This window comes from Hemitrygon akajei, unplaced genomic scaffold (assembly GCF_048418815.1).
Source record: "Hemitrygon akajei unplaced genomic scaffold, sHemAka1.3 Scf000064, whole genome shotgun sequence".
In the NCBI taxonomy this organism is placed as follows: domain Eukaryota; kingdom Metazoa; phylum Chordata; class Chondrichthyes; order Myliobatiformes; family Dasyatidae; genus Hemitrygon; species Hemitrygon akajei.
Genome location: NW_027331950.1, coordinates 17,966 through 26,107, shown reverse-complemented (window position 1 = coordinate 26,107; position 8,142 = coordinate 17,966).

Here is an 8,142-nt window from a genome sequence, read left to right as displayed (position 1 = left end):
CCAGGTCACTTAGTGAAGGACTGGACACAAAGTTAGTTATCGGTGAACGTACGGACAGGCAAAATCAAATAAATAGCTATGATAAGATATATAGTTTGTGTAATACACTCCTGGGCAAGGTGTGTAGCTCAATGCAGGGAATATTATGGGTAAAGGTGACGAACACAGAACATGGATCAGTGCATGGAGCTACAATGCTGTGGCCATTACAGAGACTTGGTTGATAGATGGGCAGGGATGCGTGAAGTTTTTCAAAAGCTGGAGAAGGAAGTAAAAGAGGTGTGAGTTCCACTACGAATCAGGGAGGATATCACAGCCGCACTCAGGGAAGACATAGTGGAGCGTTCAGACACTGAGTCCATTAGAGTAGAACTCAGGAACGGAAAGGTTGCAATCTAGCTAATGGGATTGTACTACTGCCTGCTGTTGGATAATGAGTCTATTCAGATGTCCTCTCAGTGGGTGAGCTGTAAGGTGACGGAGACCACAACTCCCTCACTTCCAAGATAGCTGCAGATAAGGATAGGATATCTGTAAACTGAAAAACGGCAAATTACGGGGGTATTACGCAGAAACTAAGAACAGTTAATTGGAAATAACTTCTCTTCTGGCAAATCCACATCGGACATGTGTAGTTTCTATATAATTCTGGAGAAGGATAGGTCTGGACCCATGGTTGAAATGTTTGATTGGAGAAAAGCTAACTTTGAGGAGATGCGAAAGGATTTAGAAGGAGTGGATTGGGACAATTCGTTTTATGGGAAGGATGTAATAGAGAAATGGAGGTCATTTAAAGGTGAAATTTAAAGGTACTGAATCTTTATATTCCTGTTAGGTTGAAAGGAAAGGTTTAAAGTTTGAGAGAGCCGTAGTTTTCAAGGGATATTGGAAAATTAGTTCGGAAAAAGAAGAGATCTACAATAAATAGAGGCAGCATGGAGTAAATGAGGTGCTCGAGGAATATAAAGAATGTAAAAAAGAATCAAGAAAGAAATTAGAAAAGCTAAAAGAGAATATGATGTTGTTTTGGCAAATAAAGTGAAAATAAATCCATAGGATTTCTACAGTTATATAAATAGCAAAAGGATAGTGAGGGATAAAATTGGTCCCTTAGTGAATCAGAGTGGACAGCTATGTGTAGAGCCAAAAGAGATGGGGGAAATTTTGAAAGATTTCTTTTCTTCGGTATTCACTAAAGACAAAGATATTGAATTGTGTAAGGTAAGGGAAACAAGTAGTGTAGTTATGGAAAATATGGTGATTAAAGAAGAGGAAATACTGTCACTTTTATAGAATATAAAAGTGGATAAGTCTCCGGAACCTGACAGGATATTCCCTATGACCTTGAGAGAAGTTAGTGTAGAAATATTTCACAGGGGCTCTGACTGAAATATCTCAAATCCCATTAGAAACAGGAATGTACCAGTTGTGCTGAATTCAAATGGTGTGTTGGAAATATATTATAAATAGGAGGGAATCTATTGACTCCAGTGAAGTTTACTGCTTCGGTATTTCATCGGTTTCGTTATCAGGGCCCCCATAAACCCTCGGGACTCCCCTTCTCACTGTTTTCAGTCGGTGGCCCCCTTCAATTGTGCCAGGGCCCCCAAGGGAGCCATATGGATCCCGTTGAGAATAGATGATGTACACCATTTATAGGTGCCTTTGAGCTAGATAATCGCGATAAGCTGACTGCAGAGAACTCTCATTGGATAATTCTCAAATTGAATTGTACGCAGAGAGTAGGAATTTCAAATATGGGTGTCTTGGGAATGACCAGGACACACAATAACGTTACCACTGTGGTCAGTGTGAAGGCTCCAGAGGCAACATTATCATCATGGTGAATAGTAATGACTTCGGCAGCTTGGCCTGCAGTGATATCATCATCTCAGCTCAGTGAGCTGAGATCCAGAGAAGCAATGACGGCATCAGAGTGGTCAATCACGTGCTTTGAAAGTACAGACCATTTTGCATATTGAATACAAGAGCCCGTAACCGTTCTGACGTTCCCGCTTCACACACAATGTGTCTGTTCGTGTCCGCTGTCTTGCAGTTCCAATCCAGGAAGAGGTTCTCCAGGAGGTCAGAGAGAAGAGTCTGAATGGGACTAATGGAGAATTTGGGCGGATTCATCAAGTCTGTGTTTCACATCCTTCCCCATCTACAGAGAAATCTTCGTTGGAATGTTTACTCCTATCAGAGCAACAAATATAATTATTACAAAACCTTTAATAATAATGTGTCCTATATGAATTTTATACCAACATGTGGTGTATCCCGTATTTCTGCATGTGCTGAACTACAACGGGTTAAGAACATCTATTTCTGACTGTAATTAATCAGATTTGTGATGCGCAATAATTCTCTTTGTTGTGCACAGCCTGCTCGGAACAACATCAACCTGAACGTTTATTTGCAGCACTATTCACAATATTGTTGAGTGTTTAACTACGTTATACGTATGTTTACCTCCATGCGGGATGTTTTAACAATTATATTTATTTATTCTGTTCTTGGCAGTTTGCGAGATCAGAAAAAGAAGCAGCTGTGTAAAGCTGTAAGTGACGGAGACTCGATATTTTTATGTTCCCCAGTGTGTTTCATTATCTGCATCATTGAACCCAAGCTGCACCTCTTTTCATATTGTAGGTTCTTTTTCCACTACTCCACGGACAATGTCCGGAATTATTTCTGTGTAGGTAGACCTAATAGAATAGACGTAAGGCGCTCCCTCCCACCACTAGTCTACAGGTTACACCTGAGCATGCTGTAGCCCCTGCTTACTGATGTACACTGGATATGGTGGAAGACCTTATAGCAGAGTCACAGACTGACTGTGTTGCCTGCCTATGCCCGGGTTCGGGTCGCCTTATCTGCCCTGTAGAGGAACTTGCAGTGGGAGGTGCATGTAGGTACGAACAACATAGGTAGAACGAGGAAAGAGGATTTTTGCATTACCACCTGAGCGACATGCAAATTGGCATAGGGTCCGGTAGATTGGAGAGTTAAATACCAGTTCATGAAGGCTATTATAGATGACATGGAGACACTGATCATTTGGGGAAGAGGCCACAGAGTGACAAATGGATTACAATACAGATATGCACTTTCTGATGAGGCTGATGAGAGCTGGACTGTGCACATCTCTACTCACATCATTCTACAGGGACACAGTCGGCTACACCGAGCCTCAGTGTGTCCCACAGCATGTACTGCTGCAGCCTGAAATGTTGTAGTAGGAGACAGGGGGGAAAGGGCTAGTTTGATGTTTCGCGGGATATTAACACAGAGCACTTTAACGGCGGTATGCAAAATTATGCAGGGTTTAGATAGTGTGGGTGAATGCATTGTATTGTGAGAAACGTGTTTGATCTTACAGCTATTGCAGGCAGATGGTTGCAGGCTGACCGGGAGAGGGACCTCAGTGTTCCAGCACTGTCCGAAGCCCGGATGTAAATGTTTAGAGTTGGACATCCTAACTCCAGCAATCCAGTCCCACAAAAACCCTGAGCCACAGAAGCTCCAAAGTCTTCATCTCTGAGAAAGGATGTATCCACCACGAAGATTGGCTGCACCTGGGGACAGTGTGAAAGACTGGCACAGCACAGAGAACTCGGGGCAGTGGTCTCTGCCCCAGTGGGCATGATGTGCGAAACTGACCACCGTCTGACTGAGAGACATAGAGCAACTGATTTCTATTTAATCTCTGCCCTCTCACAATCTGGTGCCCTGCAGTAGCGGATTCCACATCCCTGTTAAAAAAAGAGTTTCTATGCATCCACACTAATCTGCAAACTTCCTTGATTCATACATCTCTATAATATTGCCCCTCGTTCTCCCACATTCGAAGAAAAACACAATCCTAAACTGCTCATAACTCAGTCATTTGTGACCCAACAATGACCTTGTAAACTTCCCCTGATTATTTCCAGCTTAATGTCATCTTTCCTGTGACAGTGTGACCAAAACTAAACACGATATTGCAATGTAAACTCACATCTTATACAACTGCAACATAACACCCCGACCACTATCCTCTGTGGATTGACTGATGAAGGCCAGTGTCCAAATGTTTCATCATTAACTTGTCGGTCTTTGACCCAATTTGAAACCCTATCAGCTCATTGAGTGAAAGGCAACTTACGTTTGATTAACATGAAGAGAATTAGTCTAGATGCTAGAAAGGAACCTATAGATGTGGTTGGGTTTTCAGAATGCATCTAACAAGGTGCCACTTGAAAGGCTGGTGCTCAACACCAGAAATCACAAGACGAGTTCACAAGAATAAAACGCTGGTTTTTACATAGAAGACAGAGACTCAGTTATCAGATTTGTTTCCGGATTGGAGGATGTAACTACTGGAATATCCCATGGATCTAATCCACCCTCAGTTACATACTATCAATATTAAAATTTTGGTGGAGTGGGCAGAGGTTGGCTTGGTAATGGGTTTTCTAAGGGAGCAGGGGTAAGTTGAGGGCCGTCAATTACTCACAATCGATATAAATTACCCGGACGAGGGGACAGAGTGTGTGGTGTCCAAAGCTGTCTGTCAATGACATAGGATGTGGTGGGGGTAATGTTGTCATCAGACATTTGGTCTCTGCCACAGGATATAGAGACGCTGGGTAAAAGAGAGAATACTTGGAAAATTGAGTTTAATGCGGTAAACAGCGATGGCGTGTTCAGTGATGGAAAGAATCAAAACGCGGACTATTATTTATATGGAGAGTAACAGCACATGATTCAAGTACAGAGGGCTCCAGGTGTTGTCTTGTACAAGTGACACACAAACAGCAGACAGGTGCATAGAACGGTTGATGGACATTTATCTCTGTGTGATTCGTGCGGAGAGACGGAGACGTGTCGTTACAGTGTCAGACAAGTGCACAGCGATGGAGTTTGGGAAGGTCAAGCAGGCCAGGACATACACAATGTCATGTGAAGTGTTAGTGAACAGAGAGATCTTGGGATACAGGTACATAGTTCCCGAAAAGTCATAGCACAGATTGTCATGGTTGTTAAGTAGGTGAACAGCATGCCTCCCTTTGGCAGCAGAGGAGTTGCATTACAGTTGCACAAAATATTAATTAACTCACAGCTGCAGTAACCTGTGCAATTCTGGTCATCAACATAAGGAAGAAGTGATTAAGCTGGAAAGGTGAAGAAAAGATTCACAGAAATGTTGCCTGGACTGGGGTCTTGTGTTACAGGTAAAGATCAGACACTCTGGGGCTTCTTTCGCTGGAGTGAAGGAGGCTGAGGGGGGACCTGACCGAAGTTTATAAAACTATGCAGTTGTAGATAAGGGAAACAGTCAGAGTCACTTTCCCAGGGTGGAAATGTCAAATTCAAGAAGGCTGCCTTTACAGTGACAGGGTGATCATTTAAAGATGTTGAACAGGGCAAGTAGTAGATCAGTTTTATTTACAGAGTGGTGGGGCCCGGTATGGGCTGCCATGGGGAGTGATGGAAGCAGATATGATAGTGACATTGAAGAGTGAGAAGAGATTCTGTTTAATGTGGCATTGTGTTCAGCACAGACATGGTGGGAAGAAGGATCTGTTCCTATACCGCACTGTTCAGTGTTCTGAGTGAGCCTCAGTGACAGAAAACTATTTAACAGGGGGCACCGACAGGGGTATCTGTGGCAGCTAGTCGGATCCTCAAGAATGTTAGAGAATAGACAGACCAAGGATTACAAGTACACAGTGCTCTGGAAGTGTAGGTATGGTGGTGAAGAAGGCATTCATCAGTTAGAGTTTGGAGTACAGGAGATGGGACTGCATGTTGTGAGAGTACAGGTCATTGGTGAGACCACAATGTATAGTGGGAAGTTCTGGTGGCTCATTTAAAGGATGAAATGCGCTAAGCTGGGAAAGGGCAGAATGTTTTGAAAGGGGAAAGATCAAAAGGGAAACTCGGGCAACCTCTTCCACACAGACAGTGGTGGGTGAATGGTACGAGCTGACAGGAGAAGCTGCAGAGGAGACACAATCACAATGTTAGCAGACATTCGGACAGGTGAATGGATCGGAGAGGTTGAGAGGGAAATGGACCAAAGACAGGTTAAATGGAACCCTGGGATACACACCTTGGTCAGTATAGCCGCGTTTCTGTCCTGTGCATTTCTATAGCTGAGTTGAAGATGGACAGCACGAGAGATTCCTCACTCCAGGTGTAGATGGTTCACATGTGACTAGGGGGGAATGTAAAAGATGGGAAGAGGAATGTGCAAAAAAGTTTATCCACACCTGTCCTTTAAATCATTCTCCTCTCAACACAGATCAACTCCATCTAGTTTTAGATGGACTTTGTTGTGAAAAAGACTGCAGCCATTCACTTTATCAGCCATGTCCCTCAGAGTTTATACACTTCTATACGCTCCACACTCAGCTTTCTACATTCCGGGAACACAGACCGAGGCTTTCCAGTCTCTCCTTGTAACTCAGTCCCAGTCGCTCCTTGTGAATCTTTACTGCACCTTCTCCAGCTGAATCACATCCTTTCTGTTGCTGGGCAACAATCCAACAACAGTCTCAACAAAATATTGTATAGTTGTGAGGATACATCCTAACTCTTGTATTCAGTGCCCTGACTGATGAAGGATTCATGCCAGAGGATTTCCTCACCACCCTGTGTACACTGTCTACACTTTCAAAGACCCACAGACTCATGGATCATTTACCTAAATAAATAAATGAAGAAGTATAATGTGTTGGTGTTATTAATTTAATTGACTACTCGTTATCTAGTTTTAGGACTTAGGTGAAGATCAGATCACATTTAGATCATATTTATGCAGAAATAGAGAAGATACTACAGAATTCACAAATATCTCTCACATCTGTATCTGTGTTGCGAGGCATTTGCCACTCTGGCCCTCTTCCCTAACTGATCAGGATCTCTATGCAAATATTATTCACTATCAACAACATGTCCGAACTGACTGATGAAGTCTTTTGCATTTGCATGCAAATACATTGTTAAAATAATGAACAGCAAGACTCACAGCTCTGCCCTCTGGAGCACATCACTAATCCCCAGCCTGCATTCTCAGAAACAGTTTTATTCACCTCTGTTAATAAGATTTTGTAAATCTACTAAAATCTCTGTAGATCCATCAACCACAACTTCCTGCAAACAAAGCCACGCTGACTCCTGCTAATCAGACACTGTCCATCCAAATACAGGTGATCCCTGTCCCCCAGAATCCCCTCCAGTAGCGTCCGAGCTACTGAAGTCAGGCTGACTGACCTGCAGTTCCCAGGTTTGTCCTTGACAGCTCTTTAAACAGTAAAACAACATTAGCCGCTCTTCAGTCATTGAAACAACCTTCAGCGGACATCAACAATTTTCTCTCTCCTTCAACAAAGCAGTGGGTCAGGCCCTGATGATTCCTCCAACTTAACGCAGTGTAGGCTGCTCATAACTGCTCACTGGTAATATGAATGTCCTCCAAATCAAGTCCACGAGTTTGCATTATCCATTGAGCAACCATGATATTGTACTCAGTAAAGACAAAGTAGAAATCATTGATTGATTCATAATCCCACCCATTCCCTGTGGCTCAAGACATGGAGACCCTGCGTTCACTATGGGGCCTCTCTCTCCCAAGCCACACTGTTACTCCTAACAGAGCTACAGAACCTCTTGGTATTTTCCTGACCTCCCTGATCAATCACATAACATTGGCTTGTCCTCCTGGTTTCTCTCTTAAGAGTATTCTTAATAACTTTTATTCTCATCAGCTGATTTTCCCGAATCTGACCTCCGACAGCCAGTGAATGCTTCCTTTATTTCTTGACCGGAGCCTTAATATCGCTCATTGGCCAAGGTTCCCTCAACTTGCCAGGTTATCCTTCACTCTAACAGGAACATGCTTCTTCTAGACAGCTGCAATCACACTCATATAAAAAAAAAACTCCCACTTGCCATCTGTTCATTTTCTGTCATACAGATTCTCTCACTCCCCCTCCGCTAGATCCAGTCAAATCCATTAAATGTCACCTTCTCCCAAGAATAGATCCCTGAACTCTGAACTTGACCATAGATTCCCATCACTATCTTCAAACCAATAGAAAGAATGAAGAAGGTATTAACAAATACAAGGGTAAGACGCGGGAACACGAAACAATC